This window comes from Saccopteryx leptura, chromosome 4, assembly GCF_036850995.1.
Source record: "Saccopteryx leptura isolate mSacLep1 chromosome 4, mSacLep1_pri_phased_curated, whole genome shotgun sequence".
NCBI lineage: Eukaryota > Metazoa > Chordata > Mammalia > Chiroptera > Emballonuridae > Saccopteryx > Saccopteryx leptura.
This window is the reverse complement of record NC_089506.1, coordinates 113230068-113256393: the sequence shown is the minus strand read 5'-3', so window position 1 is coordinate 113256393 and position 26326 is coordinate 113230068.

The following is a 26326-nucleotide window of genomic DNA, read 5'->3' as shown; positions in this document are numbered from 1 at the left end:
CCACCGGCACTGAGCTGAAGAACTGGGCAGACTCACTCTACTAGGCAGAGGCTCGGATCCAGAGCAGGGCTCCCCATGCCTGTGAGTCACAGCAGAGAGTGCCTGTTTACTGAGAGAGGAGGTAAATTAAAGCTGGGCACGCCCAGTTATTCCACCTAAGAGGACTGAGAGGCAGAGTGATGAACAGGGCAGACAGAAGCCCGGAGTTATATCTATCTGAGCTCCTTTCACAAGAACAAAGCATCCATCAGAAGTGGGGAAGAGACAAACCCACCAACATCCCCCAGTTTCATTCTCATAAACCAGGGGTTGAGAACCTATGGCTCGCGAACCAGATGTGGCTCTTTTGATGGCTGCATCTGGCTCGCAGACAAATCTTTAATAATAAAAAAAAATAACGTTAAAAATATAAAACATTCTCATGTATTACAATCCTTCATTTCCCACCACTCATGTTCATGGTTGCGGGTGGCTGGAGCCAAACACAGCTGTCCTCCGGCACAACACCAAATTTTTATTGGATAATGCATAATGTACATGGGTCATTATATGGCTCTCACGAAATTACATTTTAAAATATATGGCGTTCATGGCTCTCAGCCAAAAAGGTTCCTGACCCGTCATAAACCTATGGTCAGCAAGAGGTGTGGCTACCTGCCTCTGAAGAACTTGGATCCCACCTCCATGAGGTCACTCTCTACACCAGTCTGCCCTTGCGTTTCCTCCTGCATCCGGCAGCAGACAGCTTAAACACTGTCCCCAAAAGAACCTGAAATAGGTCAGAGCAACACACTTAATATATCAACTTTGAGTCCCCTCCATGCCAAATGCTAAAAATGTGTTCCTTATTCTATATTCTGTTCAAAATTATGTCCAGGCATACTGTCCAATGTAGCATGACAGGTTCTGCAGAGATTGAATGCTATCTTTAAGATACTTCAATAAAAGAGATGCTCCAAAAAAAAAATTAAAATTTCAAAGATTAAATTTCCATAAAAATTGAAGTTACTGACAATTAAAATCCGAGGGCACTAAAATCTAAAGTCCAATTTTCTTGTCCTGTGTGTTCAAGTTCAAAGAGCAAAGCTCAATTACTAAAATAAAAACCACCCCCGGGCCCTGGCCAGTTGGCTCAGCGGTAGAGCGTCGGCCTGGCGTGCAGGGGGCCCGGGTTCGATTCCCGGCCAGGGCACATAGGAGAAGCGCCAATTTGCTTCTCCACCCCCCCTCCTTCCTCTCTGTCTCTCTCTTCCCCTCCCGCAGCCAAGGCTCCATTGGAGCAAAGATGGCCCGGGCGCTGGGGATGGCTCCTTGGCCTCTGCCCCAGGCGCTAGAGTGGCTCTGGTCGTGGCAGAGCGATGCCCTGGAGGGGCAGAGCATCACCCCCTGGTGGGCAGAGCTTCGCCCCTGGTGGGAGTGCCGGGTGGATCCCAGTCGGGCGCATGCAGGAGTCTGTCTGACCTGTCTCTCCCCATTTCCAGCTTCAGAAAAATACAAAAACAAAAAAAAACAAAAAAAAAAACCACCCCCGGATTTCTTATTCTACTCAGCTCAGCTAAAAATGTTCTGTTCAAGTACTTTGATTAGAGTCCCATTGGCTACTATGTCAGTTTCTCCTTAATGTGTTTTGGGTTTCCAAGGCCTCAGAAGTCATAGTAATTCCATACCTCATCTGTCTCTCAGGAGCCTCACTTTTAAAAAATTCAGAGTCAACAGGACACATAGAATTACCACATGCCTTCTCCAGATCTACCTAATCTAGAAAGCCATTCTACTGCCCTTAATTGACACAGGCAAAATTACATCCCCAGAATCAGAGCTACCTAGACCCCAAGAGAAATCCAATGTCACCTGTAAGATTCCTGATTTTAGTTTCAGCAAGAAGTCTGTCATTCCAGACCAACTGACTGAACTCCATTGCCTGCTTACTTAAGCAAAGCCAGAAAAAATTTCCCAAGAAGTTATTTGGAGACTATATATTTAGGATTTTCATTACATTTCTTTACATTTATATTCTCATAAGGTGAAAAAAATCCTACTATGCTGCCTGTATCCTCGCACAGTGGTATTTGAGGCATGTCTGCCTCCTTGCAAATTTATTTTCCTGTTCAGCCCTGGGCCTCTACTGCTATCCCAAGTACAGGCTCCGTGTGGTGACACATGGCTCCATCTCTCAGAAACAGGCATTTCGGTGCCACAAGAGCTGTCTCACTGCCTTGGATGCAGGGACTGCCTTGGCTGGGAAACTCACCCTCTAAGGAACACATCTTCATTCTCAATTTGTTCAAGCTGAAGAATCGCCCTCCACAGACTCCTGCACTGAACAATTTTGATGTTTCTAAAGCTCATGCCCCTAGAGTTAGGGGATCAACTTTTTTACAATGAAAAGGAGGAAAGAATAAATTGAAAAAAACAATATCATAAATAAAAGAAACTTTTTATTCATTGCAACAATACACTATAATATGATAAATGCATAATAAAAACATTTGTAATATTTTATATTATAATTATGCTTATATGCCTATTAATTTTTAATAATAGTTGTAAGACTTTTCCATTGAATGAATATTTTTTGTCAATGTATCATCTTGTAACAATATATTGGAAATATCTGAACCAGAAATATCCTTCATATTGAATTTTACAGCAAATGCTGCAGCTAGAGAATCAACATTCAATCTCGATTTCTCACTTGTCCAAAAATCATTAGCAATTGAAAAACTCTTTCAACTGCTGCATTAGTTCCAGGGCAGCACAATGTAAATTGAACAAGAATAAATAAATTTTCACATGGAATATGTTCATTTCTGAAATGGCTATTTCCACCATCTTTTATCAATTTCAACGTGTTCATTTTCACATTGTATTAATCTTTCAGGATTTAAATATGCATTCAGTCTTCTAATTTCTTCAAAGAGACAACTGTCGTCTATTTTGATGTCTGGCATTTCTTCAGATAAAAACTCAAGACAAGATTGAATATCTGTCCAATATACTTCTGATGAAGTAAAAAAACACCATTGAAAACTGTTATTTCCCATGATTTTTGTTTCAGACTATTCTTTGATATAATGAAAACATGTCTGGTAAAAATTCTGCACTTCTTTGATAAACTTTTCTGTTATGCACGGGTTTGATTCCTAAGTCTGACAATTTTCTTTTTATAATTAAAGGAAGAAATTTTTCTTCAAAACGAGATTCATATTGAAGGATAAAGTCATTCAAAATAAGACTAACTTCTGTAGCTGAAATGTGTTCACCTTCAATCTTTTGAACTGTTTTTGTGAAAAATATATGCTTGATTATGTACAAAATGCATCAATATCTCAGATATCTTATTATTTAAAAATGATTTTAGGACATTTGTCTAAACTTAAAAAATATAAACGAAGAGGCTCAAGTAATTGTAGAACACGCTCTATAGCAGGTGTTAGAGCATGCCATCTAACTTTAGAATATCCTAAAAGTTTTTTGTATTTAACATTTGTTTCTTTACAAAATTGTTTTAAAGTAGCAACACAAATGGTAAAACGACTAAAATGCAAATAAATTGTAGTTATTACTTCTACATCAATTGTGTGGCACATGATGCTGTGTTGATTGCATCTGATAAAATATGTGCATTACAACCTATTCCTAGTATTTTCTTTTGGAGGAGCTCTTGTAATTTTTTTTTTTTTTTTTTTTATATATAATTTTATTTTTTTAATGGGGTGACATCAATAAATCAGGATACATATATTCAAAGATAACAAGTCCAGGTTATCTTGTCGTTCAATTATGTTGCATACCCACCACCCAAAGTCAGATTGTCCTCTGTCACCTTCTATCTTGTTTTCTTTGTGCCCCTCCCCACCCCCTATCCCTCTCCCATTCCCCCCTCCCCCCCGTAACCACCACACTCTTATAAATGTCTCTTAGTTTCACTATTATGTCCCACCTACGTATGGAATAATACAGTTCCTGTTTTTTTCTGATATACTTATTTCGCTTCGTATCATGTTATCAAGATCCCACCATTTTGCTGTAAATGTTCCGATGTCATCATTTCTTATGGCTGAGTAGTATTCCATAGTGTATATGTGCCACATCTTCTTTATCCAGTCATCTATTGATGGGCTTTTTGGTTGTTTCCATGTCCTGGCCACTGTGAACAATGCTGCAATAAACATGGGGCTGCATGTGTCTTTACATATCAATGTTTCTGAGTTTTTGGGATATATACCCAGTAGAGGGATTGCTGGGTCATAAGGTAGTTCTATTTTCAGTTTTTTGAGGAACCACCATACTTTCTTCCATAATGGTTGTACTACTTTACATTCCCACCAACAGTGTATGAGGGTTCCTTTTTCTCCACAGCCTCTCCAACATTTGCTGTTACCTGACTTGCTAATAACAGCTAATCGAACAGGTGTGAGGTGGTATCTCATTGTCGTTTTGATTTGCATTTCTCTAATAGCTAAAGAAGATGAGCATCTTTTCATATATCTGTTGGCCATTTGTATTTCTTCCTGGGAGAAGTGTCTATTCATATCCTCTTCCCATTTTTTTATTGGATTGTTTGTTTGTTTGTTGTTGAGTTTTATGAGTTCTTTGTATATTTTGGATATTAGGCCCTTATCTGAGCTGTCGTTTGAAAAAATCATTTCCCATTTAGTTGGCTTTCTGTTTATTTTGTTATCAGTTTCTCTTGCTGAGCAAAAACTTCTTAGTCTGATGTAGTCCCATTCATTAATTTTTGCCTTCACTTCTCTTGCCATTGGAGTCAAATTCATAAAATGCTCTTTAAAACCCAGGTCCCTGAGTTGAGTACCTATGTCTTCTTCTATGTACTTAATTGTTTCAGGTCTTATGTTTAGATCTTTGATCCATTTTGAGTTAATTTTTGTACAGGGGGAGAGACTGTAGTCCAGTTTCATTCTTTTGCATGTGGCTTTCCAGTTTTCCCAGCACCATTTATTGAAGAGGCTTTCTTTTCTCCATTGTGTGTTGTTGGCCCCTTTATCAAAAATTATTTGACTATATATATGTGGTTTTATTTCTGGACTTTCTATTCTGTTCCATTGGTCTGAGTGTCTATTTTTCTGCCAATACCATGCTGTTTTGATTGTCGTGGCCCTATAATAGAGTTTGAAGTCAGGTATTGAAATGCCTCCAGCTTCATTCTTTTTCTTTAGGATTGCTTTGGCTATTCGGGGTTTTTTATAGTTCCATATAAATCTGATGATTTTTTGCTCTATTTCTTTAAAAAATGTCATTGGAAGTTTGATGGGAATTGCATTAAATTTGTATATTGCTTTGGGTAATATAGCCATCTTGATTATATTTATTCTTCCTAGCCAAGAACAAGGTATATTCTTCCATCTCATTATATCTTTCTCGATTTCCCTTAACAATGGTTTATAGTTTTCATTATATAAGTCCTTTACATTCTTTGTTATGTTTATTCCTAAGTATTTTATTTTTTTTGTTGCAATCGTGAAGGGGATTATTCTTTTGAGTTCCTTCTCAGTTGTTTCATTGTTGGCATATAGAAAGGCTATTGACTTCTGTATGTTAATTTTGTATCCTGCGACCTTACTGTATTGGCTTATTGTTTCTAGTAGTCTTTTTGTGGATTCTTTGGGGTTTTCGATGTATAGTATCATATCATCTGCAAAAAGTGATACCTTTACTTCTTCTTTTCCGATATGGATGCCTTTTATTTCTTTGTCTTGTCTGATTGCTCTGGCTAGAACCTCTAGTACCACATTAAATAAGAGTGGAGAGAGTGGACAACCCTGTCTTGTTCCTGATTTAAGGGGGAAAGCCTTCAGTTTAGTGCCATTTAATATGATGTTAGCTGATGGTTTATCATATATGGCCTTTATCATGTTGAGATATTTTCCTTCTATACCCATTTTGTTGAGAGTCTTAAACATAAAATTGTGTTGTATTTTATCGAAAGCCTTTTCTGCGTCTATTGATAAGATCATGTGGTTTTTGTTCTTTGTTTTGTTGATATGGTGTATTACATTAACCGTTTTACGTATGTTGAACCATCCTTGAGATTCTGGGATGAATCCCACTTGATCATGATGTATTATTTTTTTAATATGTTGTTGTATTCGATTTGCTAGTATTTTGTTTAGTATTTTAGCATCTGTATTCATTAGAGATATTGGTCTGTAGTTTTCTTTTTTTGTGCCATCCTTGCCTGGTTTTGGTATGAGGGTTATGTTGGCTTCGTAAAATGTGTTTGGAAGTATTGCTTCTTCTTCAATTTTTTGGAAGACTTTGAGTAGAATAGGAACCAAGTCTTCTTTGAATGTTTGATAAAATTCGCTGGTATAGCCGTCAGGACCTGGACTTTTATTTTTGGGGAGGTTTTTAATGGTTATTTCTATTTCTTCTCTACTGATAGGTCTGTTTAGGCTTTCTGCTTCTTCTTGACTCAGTCTAGGAAGGTTGTATTTTTCTAGGAATTTATCCATTTCTTCTAGGTTGTTGAATTTAGTGGCATAAAGTTTTTCATAGTATTCTACAATAATTCTTTGTATATCTACGGTGTCCGTGGTGATTTCTCCTCTTTCATTTTGGATTTTGTTTATATGAGTTCTTTCTCTTTTTTCCTTGGTAAGTCTTGCCAAGGGTTTGTCAATTTTGTTGATCTTTTCAAAGAACCAGCTCCTTGTTCTATTAATTTTTTCTATAGTTTTTCTGTTCTCTAATTCATTTATTTCTGCTCTGATTTTTATTATCTCCTTTCTTCGGCTGGTTTTGGGTTGTCTTTGTTCTTCTTTTTCTAGTTCCTTAAGGTGGGAAGTTAAGTGGTTCACTTGGGCTCTCTCTTGTTTGTTCATATATGCCTGAAGTGATATGAACTTCCCTCTTATCACTGCTTTTGCTGCATCCCATAGATTCTGATATGTCGTATTGTCATTTTCATTAGTCTGTATATATCTTTTGATCTCTGCACTTATTTCTTCTTTGACCCATTCATTTTTTAAAAGTATGTTGTTTAGTTTCCACATTTTTGTGGGATTTTTTTCCTCTTTTTTGCAGTTGAATTCTAGTTTCAAGGCTTTATGATCAGAAAATATGCTTGGTACAACTTCAATTTTTCTGAATTTGCTGATGTTGTTTTTGTGGCCCAACATATGGTCAATTCTTGAGAATGATCCATGTACACTGGAGAAAAATGTATACTCAGTCACTTTGGGATGAAATGTCCTGTAGATGTCTATCATATCCAGGTGCTCTAGTGTTTTGTTTAAGGCCACTATGTCTTTGTTGATTCTCTGTTTGGATGACCGATCTAGAGCCGTCAGCGGTGTATTGAGGTCTCCAAGTATGATTGTATTTTTGTCAGTTTTTGTTTTAAGATCAATAAGTAGCTGTCTTATATATTTTGGTGCTCCTTGGTTTGGTGCATATATATTAAGAATTGTTATGTCTTCTTGATTCAGTGTCCCCTTAGCCATTATGAAATGGCCATTTTTGTCTCTGAGTACTTTTCCTGTCTTGTAGTCAGCATTATCCGATATGAGTATTGCTACACCTGCTTTTTTTTGGATGTTATTTGCTTGGAGTATTGTTTTCCAGCCTTTCACTTTGAATTTGTTTTTATCCTTGTGACTTAGATGAGTTTCCTGTAGGCAGCATACAGTTGGATTTTCTTTTTTAATCCATTCTGCTACTCTGTGCCTTTTTATTGGTGAGTTTAATCCGTTTACATTTAGTGTAATTATTGATACTTGTGAGTTCCCTATTGCCATTTTATATCTTGCTTTCTGTTAGTTTTGTGTCTTGTTTGATCCTTCTCTTTTGTTTTTCTATCTTTTGTTTTTATTTGGTTGTATTCCATACATCTTTCCTCTGTTGCTATCTTTTTTATCTCATGTGCTTCTGTGGTGGTTTTTTCAATGGTGGTTACCTTTGAATAATGAAAAGGGTCCCTACCCTGTTCATTGTAGCGAACTATTTTGTGAGTACTTTTGCACTCCATCGTCCTTTGCTACTGTTAATCTCCATCTTCTCCCCCTCTTTCTTTTTGTTGTTGTCACAGTTTAAATTTGGTTTTATTGTGTTCTTCTTGGAGCTTTTACTTGTGGCTCTGTTTTTTTTTGTTCTTTGTATCTGATTGGAGAACCCCCTTTAGTAATTCCTGGAGTGGGGGTTTTCTGATGATAAATTCCCTCATCTTTTCTGTATCTGTGAATGTTTTTATTTCTCCTTCATATTTGAAGGATAGCTTTGATGGGTATAGTATTCGTGGCTGAAAGTTCCTCTCTTTCAGGACTTTAAATATTGGGGTCCACTCTCTTCTAGCTTGTAGAGTTTCTGCTGAGAAATCTGATGATAATCTAATGGGCCTTCCTTTATATGTTGTATTCTTCTTTTCCCTGGCTGCCTTGAGAATTTTTTCTTTGCTGTTGGTTTGTGTCAATTTCATTATGATATGCCTTGGAGTAGGTTTGTTGGGGTTAAGAAAACTTGGAGTTCTGTTTGCTTCTTGAACTTGAGGCTTTAGTTCTTTCCACAGGCTTGGGAAGTTCTCATCTATTATTTGTTTGAGTATGTTCTCCATTCCATTTTCTCTCTCTTCTCCCTCTGATATACCTATTATTCTTATGTTATTCTTTTTGATGGAGTCAGATAATTCTTGTAGGGTTATCTCATTTTTTTTAATTTTTGAGTCTCTTTCTTCTTCTCTCTGTTGTGCCTCAAGTTGCTTGTCTTCTATTTCACTAATCCTCTCTTCTATCTGACCTGTTCTATTAGCTAAGCTTGTTACTTCGTTTTTCAGCTCGTGAATTGAGTTTTTCATCTCTGTTTGATTTGTTTTTATAGTTTCAATTTCCTTGGACATATATTCTTTGTGTTCATTGAGTTGTTTTCTGAGCTCCCTAAATTGCCTTTCTGTGTTTTCTTGTATATCTCGGAGGATTTTTAGGATTTCTATCTTGAATTCTCTGTCATTTAGCTCCAAGGTTTCCAATATATTAAATTTTTTCTCCATAGATTTTTCCTCATCTAGCTGTGTTACCTCTCTTTCTTTTGTATCCATGATATTGGATTTTCTCTTCCTTAATGGCATCTGAGGGTGGTTTTGTTGATAGTATTAATGAGATTTAATAAAGAATAAAAAGTTTAAAAAATAATAAAAAAAATCGAAAAGAGTTGTTTTTTTAAAAAAAAATTAATAATGAAATAAAGAAAAATAAAATAAAATAAAAACTTTAAAAAAAAACAAAAACAAAAAAGGAAATTATTCCCCCCCTCCTTTTTTCCTCTCCTCTCCTCTCCCCTCTTTCTTGATAAAATCTTGTGGTGGACTGTGAATTATAACAAACAATGCCTGTGATGGAGGGCCTGAATTGGGGAAAAGTAATAAAGGGGCAAAAAAAAAAAAAAAAAAAAGAAAGAAAAAAGAAAAAAAAAAAGAGCGTATGGACCCACAAAAAGCAAATAAGGAAAAAATTTGGGTCAAGAATAAAATGATTTGCTTTTAGGTGTTGGTTGTCTAAGAGTTATGATGAGAGGATTAAGAGGAAAACGGAAAAATGGGGGGACAAATTAAAAAATTACTATTGTATTTAGTGGAACAAGAACTAGATAATATGGAGAGCCAGGGATGGGAGCACTGCTAGTGAGTTAAAAAGGTGAAGTAAAAACCCCCCAAAATGCCACAAACATGAGTTTGAGTCCCAGATAAGATAATTTGTTTGTTATTGAGGTTTGAATGAGAGGAGATGTAAAGGAGAAAGGAAGAAACTAATATAGAGGGAGAAAAGAAAGAGAGAGAGAGAGAAAAAAAAGAGGGAACCACTAAAAGAAGAAAAAAGAAAGGAGAGAGAGAGAGAGAGAGTTAAGGGTTTTGGAGTGCAACCCTCATAGAGAGAAAGGAAGAGAAGAGAAAAGATAATGGGAGATATAACACTTATGGGTAGTGTAGTTCAAGGAGAGGAGAGAGTAAGACCGGTAGAGAGTTAATCAGCCAAATTGGAGGAGGAAAAAAAAAGTATCAAGAATGAAGATAAGAGAAACAAACGAACAAATATAATAAAATGGGATAGGTTATAAAGTCTGCAGATTATTCTTGATTTTGAGAGGTTATCTTCTTGCTTTTTCTTTTCTCTCCCTCTTCCTGGTCGGTGACTCTGTACCCCGGGTTTTGCCCCTTTGGCACGCTCAGGTGGAGGTTTGCAGTTGATAAGTCTCTATGGCAATGTCATGTATTGTGCTTTAGTCTCGTTGGCAGTCTAGGCTATTAGCATTTATAGGCTCCGACAGTGAGAGAGTCCTTGTTCCTGGAGCCTTTCTCCTAGTCTTTCCTTCCTCAATTAGTAGCCTGATAATCCAGCTATGGGGTTGCTGCTGCCTCTGCCTGGATAGTAAGAGGCTCAAAGAGCTGGCAACTCCCCACTCTATTTCCACTCAGCACAGGGCTCTGGGTAAGGCTCAGTCAGTCAGAGCTGCTAGCATAATCAGGCGGGCTTTCCGGCCATTCAAAGACCTCTGGCTCTGCCACTCTGTCCGGTAACACAAGCGGGCGCCCACTTCCGGGGCGCTTGGAGGAAACTCTCACTCACTGGCTGCGCGCGCAGACCAGGATATCCGGCCAGCAGTCTCACGCTCTGAGTGAAACCCCCAACCGCAGGGAAAAGTTGCAGCGTTGGAATTGAGTCTCGCTCCGTCCCCGTGCGCGGCTTTTGCAAGGCGCTGGGGCGGCCCGAGATTCCGCTTTGGCCCACACAAAGGCCCCTGACTCTGTCCCTCTGTGCGATAACACGGGCGCGCACTGCCGAGGCACTCGGAGGAATCGCTCACTCCTTATCTGCGCGCGCAAACCAGGATATGAGGCCGGCCGCTTTCCCTCTGAGTGAAACCCCCTCCAGTACGGAAAATCTCCACCGTTGGAATTAGTTCTCACTCCCTCCCGTGCGTGGCTTTCCCAGGGCGCTGGGGCTGCCCAGAGACTCTGCCCTCGGCCCACAGAAAGGCCTCTGACCCTGCCTCTCCGTGGGGCAACACGGGCACTGACTCCCGGGGCCTAGGAAGAAATCTCTCACCCACTAACTGCGCACCAACCAGGAGATCGGGTAAAATGTCCGCGCCGCTTGTCTTTCTTTGTTTGGGTTTGGCGCGAGTGTTAGCTTGTATTGCCCGGGTTGCCACAGGATCAGATTTTCCTCAGCTTGGATCTCCGTGCCACAGCCTGGTTCGGCCGTTTGTGTCGCGGCCTGGATGTATTCACCCCCTTTGCCCGCCTCAGTTTCTATATTCACAGTTACCAGAGAAAGCCGCCCTGTTTAGGTTAGTGAGGAAGGCGGAGCATTTCTTACTCCCTATTTCCTTCGGGGTTTGGTTATATATTTAGCCAATTTTTCACTCAATCATACCTTTGGGTGTATTGCGAAGCATCTGGAAGCTCCAAGTATAGGTTTTTCTGTTTCTGGTTGAAGATCTTGTTGAGTTTTGGGGGAGATTTATCAGTATCGCTTCCTACCCCGCCATTACTCTGACGTCATCTCCAGCTCTTGTAATTTTACAGACACATTATTCACCCCTTCACGTTTTCACCCACCAAAATTTGTACTTGTATTATCAGCCGTTAGTGCAACAACTTTGGATTTCAAATTGTTTTCATTTATTACTCTGTATAGATGGTTTGACAAAATTTTAGAAGTGTCGTCCTCAATAGATTCTAAATTTGAAATTTTTACTTGAATGCTCTTGGTAACATTAAAATATCTTACTATTATTGGATACAATTTAATTTCATTATGATTTGATGCATTAGATAAAATCATTACAAATGCTGCAGTTTCCAAATCCTCTGTATTTTGTCACAGTAATTTTTAAATACTGATTTCAAAATAGCCACGCATTTTGTCCTGCTACATGAAAATTTTGCATTGTGAAACTTTTTCAATAATTTAGTTGTACAATCCATATCACAATAACTTTTTTGTGAATTATGGTATGAAATGCAAATGTTCTCTCCATTGCAGCCAACTGTTTTTCATCTTCAGAATAATTTGAAGTTTTTAAAAAACTTGTTACTTTACAACTGGAAGCCGGTGCATCTAATGATTGCTTATGTTTGTTGGTGGTCAAGTGTTTCGTTATCGCTGCTCTGCCCCCAACTACAATACAAAATTCTCTGCTGCAAATATTGCAGAAAACAATGCTATCTTTCTTTGATATGAGGGATAGAAATTCCTTTTTCAATTTATCGTTGAAGTGGCATTTTCTCTTTTTTTATTTTTCCATCCCTTAAATAAAATTTAAAATTAAAAATAAAATAAAGCTATACAAACAATGCAAGCACATTAGGAACTGAAAATGTTACATCATGGTAGGCAAATTTTCCAGAAGCTGAATTAACAAAACTAAATATCAAACAAAATCACTAATTTGGACTAATATTCGGGTGTACTCATCATTTTCTAATTTTAAAATGTCTATTTTATGCAACTATTTAATCAAAATGCGTCATTAATAGATATGGTTTGAGGTTAGATTTCCACTTTAGAACTCAAATTTCTGGAAAATAAATGTAAATAAAATTATATGTATTTGGAAATTATTAAATAGATAATGAATTAATAAAACATGAATTGTGCTTACCTGTCTAAGATTGAATATTCACTGAGAAAGAAATAATCGTGAGTCTACAATGTCGTATGTGCCATGTTGTGTTTCAGTAAGAAGTACACAAAGCTATTTGTGCACTTGGTACATCATGCACTCTCAGGGTCTCCCGTGCAGAGTGCATGCATCTCATAATCACGTCTCACCCCACTGTACTGATCCTTGATGAATCATCATGTCAAATACAAATACGTCACATCATACGCAATGGATTGACTCCTCATTGATCGAATACGGACATTTACAGATTAGTCTTCCAATATCAAAAAGGAGGACATGTAAGAGGACACTTTTTGAGGGAGGACAGAACTTACAAAAGAAGGACTGTCCTCTCTAAAGGAGGACAATTGGTCACCTTACCATAAAGAAACCAGTTTTATTATATGTATGTATGTATGTATGTATGTATGTATGTATGTATGTATGTGAGAGGAGGAGAGATAAGAGACAGACTTCCACATCCACCCTGACTGGGATTCTTGGCCAATACATTTGTAAATATGATGTATATGTTTGCTCGCTTATAGTTTGCATTGGGAGTTGGGCAACACCAAATTTAGTGGTCTGTGAGGTTGCAGGTTGCCTTCTTGATTGGGAGGGCCATTGTCTTGCTAATGTTTACTGGAAGGGAGATTCTACCCTCACCACTGAGAGGCACAGTAGTATTTTTTTCTCTTCTCTCTGATCCCTTACCCTCCATGGGAAAAGCAGTGTTGGGCAAATAAGTTTGTAGAATTTGTGTTATTTGGTTTTGCTCACTTTTAATTAAAAATGGCGCTGCCCATGTGGGGTGGCTGGTTACCTTCATCCTTGGGAAGGGGCTTGGTTATACTAATGTGTGCTGGGGGAGGAACTGTCCCAACAAAAGGTTTTAAAAGGAGAAGCTAGGAGGCCATTTTGGTGAGGAAGCCACATGGTTGTAGAGAAGGCAAGCAGCCAAAATGGAGGCATGCAGAGGGGACTGAATAAGACTAGTGGGCCTTTGATTCTTGGAAAAAAATGGAGAAAGTCAGTGGCTTTGGGAGCCCTGAATGAAAAGAGAAGTGTTTTCCCACTGTGTATATTTCTTGCCTGCTGGATGCAAGCTAGGATTAAAGCTAATGGCCCACCAGTTCTTGGCTCCATTGTTTCATTATTGTCTGTCTGAATCAAATGTGAACCTACATGGGCCAGGCAGCTGTGTTGACAGCTAGAGCTACTGGCCTTACATTTGGCATAGTTGGCAAGATTCAGATCAGATTGTTATGGAGCCACCATCACCATCACCCTTGAGCCCAAGGGTGAGGACTGCCTGCTGTTATGGTTCCCCATGGCTGTCTTTTTGGTGACCATAGGCTGGCTGGCTGACTTTTATAGCCATGCATGAGGAAACTAAGAGGTCTGTGGAAGAGGCTGCCCGGGACCTGCAAACTGAGCAGCAGAAAGAACTGGAACAAGCACCGGAGAACAAGGCCGACCAGGTTTGCAAGTTTTGTCTTGAAATAGAGCAAGTGCTGGAGAAGGAATCACAGGTGTGTGAGTTGCAGATTGCCCTGGAAATTGCCGAAAGCTAGCAGCAGAGGGAGGCCAGGGCTGAGGCCGGGGCCGGGGCTGCAAGGCCCATGAGGTGGTAGGCAGTGGCAGCTTGGGGCTCAAGCCCAGCAGCAGGAGCTGGTGTTTCCAGCTCCTCTTCAGAGAATGAGGAGAATCAGACCAAAACTGCAGTCCGCAGACTTCATAAGGTAAAAGGCAGTGGCGGCGGCGGTGGCAGGAGGACAGATGGGCAGCCCAGGAATCAGGCTTGCATCACCAAGTGGCCTCTGAAACAACGGGGAGTGCCTTCTACACCCCTAGTAGGTTTGCTACAATTTTGGGACAAAGGGGTGGGAATGCTGAACGCCATTGCCACATGCTCCTTCTTGGGACAGTTTAAGAGCTTCCAGGACTTCAGGGATGAAAGGGGGGGGGGGCTTGCAGTCCCATGTGCATGGACTGATTCCTGGACTATGACCGGAGTGGGCACTAGCTCCCTTCTTGGATAGACTTATGGATTTTGAACAATGTGAAATACCCTGATGGGGGGGAGCAGGACTGGTGGAGGCCCCTGCACCGGGAATATTTTCATCTGGTTGGAGAGAAGCTCCAAGGACATTTTGTGCTTTGGGCAAAGTGCTCAGAGACTGGTGAAAGGCATCCTTTTAGTTGTTGAAACTGTATGATTTGTGCTGTTCTTGTAATTTTGGTAATGTGCCTAATTTCCTTGCACAGGAATGCCAGTGATGTGGATTGTGGATTGGAAAGTGAGCAAAAGGGGTGGTTTCCTGCTTTTCCCTTGGCTTTTCTTGTGGCTTGCCTGTCTTGATGAGACACCAATAAACAGAATAGCCCACCATCCTTCGATTCCACTGTTTCTTTACCGTCTGCCTGAATTCAATGAAAACCTGCACGTGAATGGCTGCGATGGTGACCACAACCCCTGGCCTTACAACTGGCATAGTTTGCAGCAGGTTTCGGATCAGATTGGTATGGAGCTGCCACCCTTGAGGGGTGGGGTAGAGGACTGGTTGCTGGTATGGCTCCCCATGGCTGTACTTTTAGAGTCGTGGGCTGGGTGTTTTCTACTCAAGAGAAAACCAGGAGTTCTGTGTGAGAAGCCACCCAAGGTTGAAAGCTCCAGGATGAATTGCAAATCGAACAGCAGAAAAGGCTGGAATTGGAGTGAGCACTGGAGAAGGAATTACGGGTTCGCAGTTTGCACTGGCAGCTGTTGGAGAAACAACTGTAGATTCAAGAGCTCCAGTCTCAGCTTCTAGCCAGAGGCAGCAGCCACAGGAGCCTAAATGGTCACCAAAGAAGCAGCAGCATTTGTGCCAGTGGACTGGCTTTGAGTCAGCTGCTTCCTACGCCTCTTCTGAGGATGAGAAGACTCAAGCTGAAGCTGCAATGCACACACTCAGAGCCTGACCAGTAGTTTCCAAGAAGGTAAAAACCTAGCAGCAAAGAGACCCTCAGGGGCAGCCACAGCCTTCTGCCTAAGTAATGGAACCCTCTCTGGTCCGGCCCTATACCCAAGCAGAGCTGATGGAGTTGGGGGCACCATTTAGGCAGAAACCTACTGAATCCCTTGTAGGCTGTTATTACAATTATGGACATAGGGGTGGATGGCATCATGCTCTCCAGAACAGAGATGGAGAAATTGGCCGCCATTACCACACACTCCTCCTTGAGGCAGCGTCTTCAGAACTGCCATGGCAACCCAGGAGACCATACCCTATTACAATGGGTGATGGCCCCCATTTGTATGGTCTAGCAGAATGCTGGAGAATTGCCAGGGGCAATGAGTCAGTGGCAGTGTTACAGTGAGTTAGTAAAAGTCCTTTGGGAACTAGGTATGAAGAATGCTGTTTTAAACCCACTGGTTTTATGTAGCATCTTCATACTCATTTGAATTCCTATGTTGTGGTTCTGAGGCAGACTGGAAAAATATAAAATAAACAACAAAATTAAAAGAGCCAATGCTGCCTGACCAGGCAGTGGCACAGTGGATAGAGCGTCGGACTGGGATGCGGAGGACTCAGGTTCAAGACCCCGAGGTCGCCAGTTTGAGCATGGGCTCATCTGGTTTGAGCAAAAGCCCACCAGCTTGAATCCAAGGTCGCTGGCTCCAGCAAGGAGTTACTCGGTCTGCTGAAGGCCCGTGGTCAAGGCACATATGAGAAAGCAATCAATGAACAACTAAGGTGTTGCAATGTGCAATGAAAAACTAATGATTGATGCTTCTCATCTCTCTTCATTCCTGTCTGTCTGTCCCTCTCTATCCCTCTCTCTGACTTACTCTCTGTCTCTGCAAAAAAAAAAAAAAAGTAAAATAGCCAATGCTAACAGATACTATAACAAGTGTCCTAATACAATGAAGTGATTAAAGCATATCAGATTATCAAGCAAAGTCTTAACTAATACAACAGGATTTAAAATAAAATTCTTACAGTCTTAAATGTCCTTAACATGTTAATATAATTTCACTAAGTCCATGTTGACACCATCACTGCTTCATATTATTTGCAAATGTAACCTAATCCCCACTTCAGTCTGAGAACTGTCCCAAGGAGCAGGAGTCACAGATATTCAGGAAAAGTCCACAAGGCATACGAATTGTGGTCACACTTCCACACTTTGTAGCTAGAGTCTAAGTCCCAATGATTACTACTTCTAGCTGATAACGATTCAGGTAGACTGGAAAAGCTGTCTGCAGCACATATGGAGACAGAGCTTTCATTTTCTTTAAATTGGAGAGATGAATGCAGGGGGCATTTCCCTAGGGCTCTGCAACCGTGGCATGAAGAGAACCTTGGGATACACTATGCTGGGTGGCAGAGGTAAATTAGTTTAAATTAGGAGCAGGTCCCGGCCTAAAATAGGCATGGGGCATTGAGACAAGAGAAATAAAGGAGACACTATACCTTAAACAAAGCAGCAGAAAATAGGACTATCAATACCCACCACAGAGATCTTCGAGGGGATAAATAAAACCTGAATACTTAGGCAAGTTATAGTAAGTTGCCCTCATGTCCATAAGAAACAAGATCAGTTTACCTGCTACTTGGAAGAAATACCATAGGCTTGTCCACGGTGTCATGAGATGGGGCTGACGGCCCTGGGTACCTTTAGCCTTCAGAGGCAAATCCTAGCAGGCTAGTCAAGGTCAGGTCACAGGTGGCTGGAGCAAGGCTGGAAGAGACTGAACTCTCCCTTCAAGAAGCAAGGGGGCAGCCTACCTTCCAGTGTCCCTTTTTCCCACAGCAAAGGCATGTCCCTCGTGGGGGTCGAAAAGCTTGGCAGGCCTTAGCTCAATGACCTTTCTTTCCACTCGAAGCAGGGCCCTGATGGAGTCCTATGAAGCCCCTGTGGGGTGTTGGAGCCTTTAAGGGCGAATGCCAAGAGCTGGTATTTTGCCTGACCTCTTCTGGGCTCTATTTGCCTTTTCTGTTCCTCTCTTGGTCATTATAGACCTTAAAAGCCATGCTCAGGGCCCTGGCCAGTTGGCTCAGTGGTAGAGCGTCGGCCTGGCATGCAGAAGTCCTGGGTTCGATTCCCGGCCAGGGCACACAGGAGAAGCGCCCATCTGCTTCTCCACCCCTCCCCCTCTCCTTCCTCTCTGTCTCTCTTCCCCTCCCGCAGCCGAGGCTCCATTGGAGCAAAGATGGCCCGGGCACTGGGGATAGCTCCTCGGCCTCTGCCCCAGGCACTAGAGTGGCTCTGGTTGCAACAGAGCGACTCCCCGGAGGAGCAGACCATCGCCCCCTGGTGGGCAGAGCGTCACCCCCTGGTGGGCAGAGCATCGCCCCGTGGTGGGCGTGCCAGGTGGATCCCGGTCGGGCGCATGCGGGAGTTTGTCTGACTGTCTCTCCCGTTTCCAGCTTCGGAAAAATACAAAAAAAAAAAAAAAAAAAAAAAAAGCCATGCTCAGAATATCTCACTGAGGGGCTTGAGGGTTCTCATCTGCCTATATAAATTTTTTCCATATATCTGGAGCTGACTTGAAAAAGACAAAAACAGCATTATTAGCTGGATCAAATAAAAGAGGGTAGAAGTTTGCAGGAGAAACAGGTTTGGCATCTCCTGTAGGATTCCAGATTCTCTCCGCTGCCGAATAACTCTGTACATTAGCATTCAAAAGAAATTTTTAAGTAAAAAGCATGATAAAAATAGATTTGCAGATGTTCCAGGATATGACTCGCCTTTTTTATTATTTACAATTGACCTTTAAGCATTTGTTGAGCACACTTTATTTATGCTGTAATTTTACTGTTAGGCTAATCAATAGTAATATCTGTTACTCTGGGTTTTGGTGACTGTAGGGCCGGTAGCCACGGACACCATCACAGCCACCTGGCCCGTGCAGGTTCCCATTTGATTTGGACAGACAGTAATGAAACAACGGAGCCAATAACTGGTGGGCCACTAGCTTTAATCCTAGCTTGCACCCGGCAAGCAAGAAATACACACAGTGGGAAAACACTTCCCTTTCCATTCAGGGCTCCAAAAGCCACCAATTTATGCAAGTTTCCTAGAATCAAAGGTATCTACCTTACTCACCTCTGTTCCCCATCTCCTTCTCGCTACACAAACTGAACAAACTGGCTTCTCCTTCAGCACTCTGACATCTTGGCTGCTTCTCCTCTCCTCCACATAGCCTTTCTCTGCTTTCCTACTCTAATGCTAATCTCAGGAACTGAAAGAGAGCAAGCTCCTGGTCTGCTCCATTTTATAGTGTAGAAATCCAAACTTTTAATCCAATATACAAACAAGAAAGTCTCTGATACAAAGTCACTTATCTGAGGCATAATGGAATTCCTCATGAGAGTGCACCACCCCACATCATGCAATCAGTCAAGGGTGTGAGGAAAAGCTTAGTCTTAAAACTAAGCCTTAGGCTATGATAACGCTGCCTGCTTACAGCCTGTCCCCCACACCCAATGCAAACTATAAGCGAGCAAACATATATATCATATTTACAAACTTATTTGACCAAATGTAGCCTAACATTGAACAATACTGTTTCAAAATGATAATAAACTAAACATTACATATAAAAAATTATCAACTATTACATATTTCCCAATATCCAAACTAAGATTTCAATATTACAGAGCTATGAAATAGCAAATAAAAATAATTAACAAGCCTGACCAGGTGGTGGCGCAGTGGATAGAGCGTCGGACTGGGATGCGGAAGGACCCAGGTTCGAGACCCCGAGGTCGCCAGCTTGAGCGAGGGCTCATCTGGCTTGAGCAAAGAGCTCACCAGCTTGGACCCAAGGTCGCTGGCTCCAGCAGGGGGTTACTCGGTCTGCTGAAGGCCCGTAGTCAAGGCACATGTGAGAAAGCAATCAATGAACAACTAAGAAGTCACAACGCGCAATGAGAAACTGATGATTGATGCTTCTCATCTCTCTCCGTTCCTGTCTGTCTGTCCCTGTCTATCTCTGCCTCTGTAAAAAAATAAAAATAAATAAATAAATAAAAATCTACAACCACTGTAAAAAAAAATAATAATAATAATTAACAAAAGACTTTGAAATAATGCATATATTTTTAACCTAGTGGTCAGAAAACGTATTAGTCAATAAATATAGCCAAATATTAACAGTATAATAATTGAAATTTCTTTTGAGGGCCAAGTTTTAAACTCCCTACCGAGGTAGCGCCCACACATGGCACTCCATTGGAGAGCTACACCCAAGGGGGCAAAAGGCCGCATGTGGTCCGCAAGCTGTTTGCAAGTGGCAGTCTGCCGACCAGAGTCCTTAGGGGAGGGGAGAGGCAGAGGCATCCGGCCGGCCTGTCCCTTCTTGCACAATCCGGCATTTCCAAGAACTAAGCCAACTTTCACTCCCCCCCAGCAGCTGTCCAATTTTATTTCTTACAACCAAAGCAGCAAATTAAAAATCATAAATTTTATAAATTTACTTTCTTAACAGTGGGCAGTTTTAGTCCACATGAGGTTTTTTTATTTCCCTGCAAAATTTCCTGAGAATTCTTTTTACAATTTTTTTACTATTATGGCGAAAGCAGTGGATCTCCCAGTGAACCCTATGCCCCCACGTCAGACAACAATCATGCCACATGAAGGAACTGAGAGACCTGGAGGGGACCCAACACCTGCCTCAGCCTCGCGGGAGAGAGTCGGAACCCTTCTCCCAGTGCTAGTTTTGTACATTTTACACTTATTTTCCCTTCTGTAATTTTTTACACACCAGTGGAGGGCAACAAGCCATCACTCCAACCCATGGAGGGACCACGTGACCCCCGGGTCCTAGGGAGGGGAAGGGGAGAGGCAGCTGGAGGGCCTGTCTCTGATAATCCCATCCCCTATAACCCTGTTACTCATGATCCCATTACTCCTTCTGGAGTTGCAATTTATTACAAGGAACTGATAACCAGCAAGGTCTACACTCGTGGTTTGTTAATTTTTTAACCTTTTTACCTGGTCCTGTTTCCCTTTCTGTCCTAGATGTAAATCTGGCCGGACTAGGAAGATGTAGCACCCTTTTAGTATAGAGCAAGCTTTTAGCCATTGCAGCAGATTCATTGTTAATTTTAGCCATTGATCAATGTATGGAAACTGATCTAGGTGGCCCGGATCCTCAGTTACGATGTTCCAAACTGCCCTTACTAGCCGGAGATTAAAAGTCATGGCCGATGGCCATCCAACCACGAAAGTAGGCCATTCTGATTACTCAGAATAAAGGATGTTTGACTACAGAGGTATTAATTATTACACAAGACAAGGGGAAGGAGCCAACAGAAGAGAATAATTTCTTCAGGGGAGAAGTCTAACAGAGGGCCCAGAAGCCAGAGGTGCATGTAAAAACTTAATTCAGGCCTTAAAAACAGACACATATAACATTAAACAAAGACTTCACATACACAAATTATAAATCAAGAAATTTAAATGAGCGTGCTTTACTTATTCCAATTAAAATTATACTAGAGATATTTTCTGACAAAAAAGACAAAACAGATCACTTCACACAGCTCAATAGACAAGGGAAGGGTTCCCCCTAGTGGCCTCTCAGGTGCTCGCAGGCCACGTCCCTGGAAGGAAGGGCTTAGGCTCATGTATCAGAGATTTTCACTCACACACTAATTCACTCAGGGGTTTTAGGCAAAACATTAAAAACAAAGACTGAGCCTGACCAGGCGGTGGCGCAGTGGATAGATCGTCAAACTGGGATGCCGAGAACCCAGGTTCGAGACCCCGAGGTTGCCAGCTTGAGCGCGGGCTCATCTGGTTTGAGCAAAAGCTCACCAGCTTGGGCCCAAGGTCTCTGGCTAGAGCAAGGGGTTACTCGGTCTGCTAAAGGCCCGTGTCAAGGCACATATGAGAAAGCAATCAGTGAATAACTAAGGTGTCGCAATGTGCAACGAAAAACTAATGATTGATGCTTCTCATCTCTCCGTTCCTGTCTGTCTGTCCTTGTCTATCCCTCTCTCTGGCTCTCTCTCTGTCTGTGTAAAAACAAAACAAAACAAAAAACAAAGACTGAGATCTCGACAAACACAAAGGTGTCCCTGGAAGTCCTGAGAAGGGACTGATCAGCTCAATATTAACTCAGTCCCTACTCAGGTCTCTTCCAGAGGGCACCACCAAATGTGGCACCACCAAATGTCCCCACTCAGTTCTTTCTCTGAGAGTACAACCAGGTGTCTCTGGAAGTTTGGGGTTAACTTAGTCCCCACTAATGGTCTGCCTAGTACACAAACAAATGTGCAAAGACAAACAGATGCCTCTGGAAGCCTGAGACAGAACTGATCAACCTGGTTGACTCAGTTCCCACTAATTGTCTTCCTAGAGTACGAATAAATGTGCAAACACAAATGGATATCTCTTCCAGAGTACAACCAGATGCGTCCCAAATAAGCCTAAGGCAGAACCCAAAACTCTCCAATGACATCTTGGTCTTGGAGAGCCTACCACATGAGTAAGGTTGCATCCAATCCTCATTCAGCAGATCCAGACAAACAGACTAGTCCCAAACAGCAAACAGAAGATGGCTGTAAAGCCAGTATCCACGGCCACCATCAGAGCCGCCTGGCCCATGCAGGTTCACATTATATTCAGACAGATGGTAATGAAACAATGGAGCCAAGAACTGCTGGGCCTTCATCTTTAATCCTAGCTTACACTCAGTGGGCAAGTAAAAACACACACTGAGCTCCAAAAGCCACTCATTCAGTGCTCACAAAACTACTGACTTATCTGAGTTTCCTAGAATCAAAGATGTCTACCTCACCAGCCTCATTCTCCTATGTTCCCCATCTCCTTCTCTCTGCACAAACTGGCTTCTCCTTCAGCACTCTGCCATCTTGGCGGTTTCTCCTCTCCTCCACATGGCCTTTCTCTGCTCTCCTTTCTAATGCTAATCTCAGGAACCAAGAAAGAGCAAGCTCCTGGTCTGTCCCACTTTATAGTGTAGAAACCAAAACCTTTATTCCAACATACAAACAAGGAAGTCTCTGATACAAAGTCACTTATCTGAGGCATAATGGGATTCCTCATGAGAATGCACCACCCCACATCAAAAAGGGTGGGAAAGGTTTAGTCTTAAAACTAAGCCTTTGGGCCCTGGCCGGTTGGCTCAGTGGTAGAGTGTCGGCCTGGCCTGCAGGAGTCCTGGGTTCGATTCCTGGCCAGGGCACACAGGAGAAGCGCCCATCTGCTTCTCCAACCCTCCCCCTCTCCTTCCTCTCTGTCTCTCTCTTCCCCTCCTGCACCCAAGGCTCCATTAGAGCAAGGTTGGCCCGGGTGCTGGGGATGGCTCGATGGCCTCTGCCTCAGGCGCTAGAATGGCTCTGGTTGCAACAAAGCGACGCCCCAGATGGGCAGAGTATCACCCCCTGGTGGGCGTGCCGAGTGGATCCCGGTCGGGCAGATGCGGGAGTCTGTCTGACTGCCTCCCCATTTCCAACTTCAGAAAAAAAAAACAAAACTAAGCCTTTGGCTATAAGGATGCTGCCTGCTTACAGCCTGTCCCTCACATCTAATGCAAACTATAAGCAAGCAAACATATATATCATATTTACAAACTTATTTGACTAACACCTGTATTGTGCCAGAAGGAAAAGATTTGTCTCTCTTGGTGCCGCTGACAGCTCTCTCGTTTCACCCATAGCTTATGATTTGGTAATTCTATTGCTGTAGTTTGTACTCTTTCTGTTTCTGCAATGATCTCACTCCTCGCACAGTGAACATCATGAAAGATACCTGTGGTATAGATTTTAAAGCAAGCAAAGGAGTGGAGTGTTGGTCAAATAAGTTTGTAAATATGATGTATATATTTGCTTGCTTATAGTTTGCATTGGGGGCTGGGCAGCCAGATATAGTGGTCTGTGAGGTTGCAGGTTGTCTTCCTGATTGGGTGGAGCCATGTCTTGCTGTTTACTGGAAGAGACATTCTGCCCCCACCACCAAGAGGGGCAGGAGGATTTCTTTTTTCTCTTCTCCCTGATCCCCTGCCCTCCATGGGAAAAAACAGGTTTTCTGCTTTTCCTTTGGTTTTTCTTGTGGCTTGCCTGTCTTGGTGAGACACCAATAAACAGAATGGCCCACCATCCTCCAACTCTGCTGTTTCTTTACCATCTGCCCGAATTCACCTCCATGTGAATGGCCACGATGGCGGCAGCCTCTGGCCTTACAGGGATCCACCCAGCAACCCGTGTAAAGCCAGTATCCACAGCCACCATCACAGCCGCCTGGCCCGTGCAGGTTCGCATTAGATTCGGACAGATGGTAATGAAACAGTGGAGCCAAGAACTGGTGGGCCATTATCTTTAATCCTAGCTTGCATGCAGCAGGCAAGTAAAAACACACACTGGGCTCCAAAACCCACTCATTCAGTGCTCACAAAGCTACTGACTTATCCGAGTTTCCTAGAATCAAAGATTTCTAGCTCACCAGCCTTATTCACCTCTGTTCCCCATCTCCTTCTCTCTGCACAAACTGGCTTCTTCAGCATTCCTCCATCTTGGCTGCCTCTCCTCTCCTCCACTTGGCCTTACTCTGTTCTCCTCACTGCTCTCTGCCCACCTTCTAGAACGTAATCACTCTTCCCCCAGAACGTGATCTCCCTTCCTTTTGAAACCTTTTGGCGCAAAAGCCCTCCCCCAACACACATTAATACAATCACGCCCATCCCAAACAAGAAGGGCAACTAATATCATCACCTGGGCGAAAAGCTTCCACGTGGGCAGTGCCATCTTTAACAAAGTGATCATATATTTTATCTGCCCAACGGACATTCACTCAGGGCTTTTTACTAAAGTTCCCCAATCCAAGGCATAGAGAATTCAAGGTTAAATGGGTGATTCCCTACAAATGAAGGATGAAAAGAGGCCTAGAGTGACATTTATAGAGCTCACTTCACAGGAAGAAACTGTGGTAAGGTGCCAAAGAACTGTAAAACTTAGTATTGGCAACACCATTTTAAAGAGAGAAGGTCAGGCTTCTTGCCCTCTCCTTTCTGTGGAGAATGAAGGAAGAAGAATGCAGGAGCTTCCTGGCTTGCAAGGACAACTGTGTCAGATAAGTCATAATTTACTACAGAGCAAGGAAGATAGAACTTATCTAAGAATCCCTTCACTTCTCTTAACAGCCTTTAGAAAAGAATGTTTATGTACCTTAATTAAGAATTCCTACACTCTGACTCACTGTCCCCTCCAGGAGTCCTGAGAGTGACCTATACCTCTAGACAAAGGGATCATGAGACCACTCCCCTTGTTTGAAAAACCTGCATTCTGTAACATTTTATATGCTTTCTAATAATCATTCCTTATGAAATTCTTTATATGTATAAAACTTGTAAACTAAAGCTAGTCCCAACACTTTTAGCAAAGGAATTTTTCATTTGGCCTCTCTCCTTATCCTAAGCTAACCATTTTGTTATGGCAACAGGGATGGGGGGTAGACACTAGAAGATTTGGGAATGTCTTTGCCAGGTATGTAAAACAATTATCACTACTCTGTTACTTGTGGTCTTGATGTGTAAGAATGCTTTTTCCTTTTATAGATCCTGTAGATAGATGTTGTAAGCTTGTTAGTAATTGAGTATTGTACCATGCTCCCTCCTTACCCACCCCAACCGGTACTTGATTTTGTATAAAAGAAGGTGTAGAACGGTGAAAGGGCTTACATCAGGGGTCTCAAACTTGCAGCCCGCGGGCCGCATGCGGCCCGCTGAACAATTTTGTGCAGCCCGCAGACTAATCCACGAAGTTCAAAATATTTTGGATAAAATTAAGCCTAGGGGCCTACTTGTATTTTTCATTTCTCTAGCATCCTAGCTAGATATTAGCTTAGTTAACAGCAGTTGTGATGCGAACTACAGTTTCTGGTCATTTTGTGACACTGAAAAGTTGCGTAACAGTTGCCTTTTGTAGACCTAGTGCGGCCCACCGAACGGCTGTGATCTTGCTCTGCGGCTCACATTCTGAGTTGAGTTTGAGACCCCTGGACATGATTTGGGATCGTGCCCCATGTAGCTAGCCGGCTGTAAAGCCAGAAGCTATGGCCAGGGCAACTATCACAGCAGCCTTCTGGCCTATGCAGGTTCGCATTGGATTCGGACAGTCGGCAAAGAAACAACGGAGCCACAAACTGGTGGGCCATAGTCTTTAATCCTAGCTTGCACCCAGCGGGCAAGTAAAAACACACACTGGGCTCCAAAACCCAATCACATTCAGTGCTCACAAAGCCTCTGACTTATCCGAGTTTCCTAGAATCAAAGGTTTCTAGCTCACCAGCCTTATTCTCCTCAGTTCCCCATCTCCTTCCTTATCCCAGATACAAACTCTACACAAACTGGCATCTCACTTAGCACTCCGCCATCTTGGCTGCTTCCCCTGGCCTACTCCACGTGGCCTCCTTCTGCTCTCTGCTCTGCTCTCTCCTCTAATGATAACCTCAGGAACCAAGAGCGCAAACTCTCGTTCCGCCCGCATTTTATATTGTAGCTTCACAACCTCTAATCCAATATACAAAATAGGGAAGTCTCCAATACAAAGTCACTTCTCCGAGGCATGATTGGATTGTACCACCCCACATCAAAAAGGGTGGGAAAGGCTTAATCCCAAAACCAAGCCCCAGGCTACAAGGATTCTCAACACACATTAATATCACCTGGGCGACGGCCTCACGTGGGCAGCAC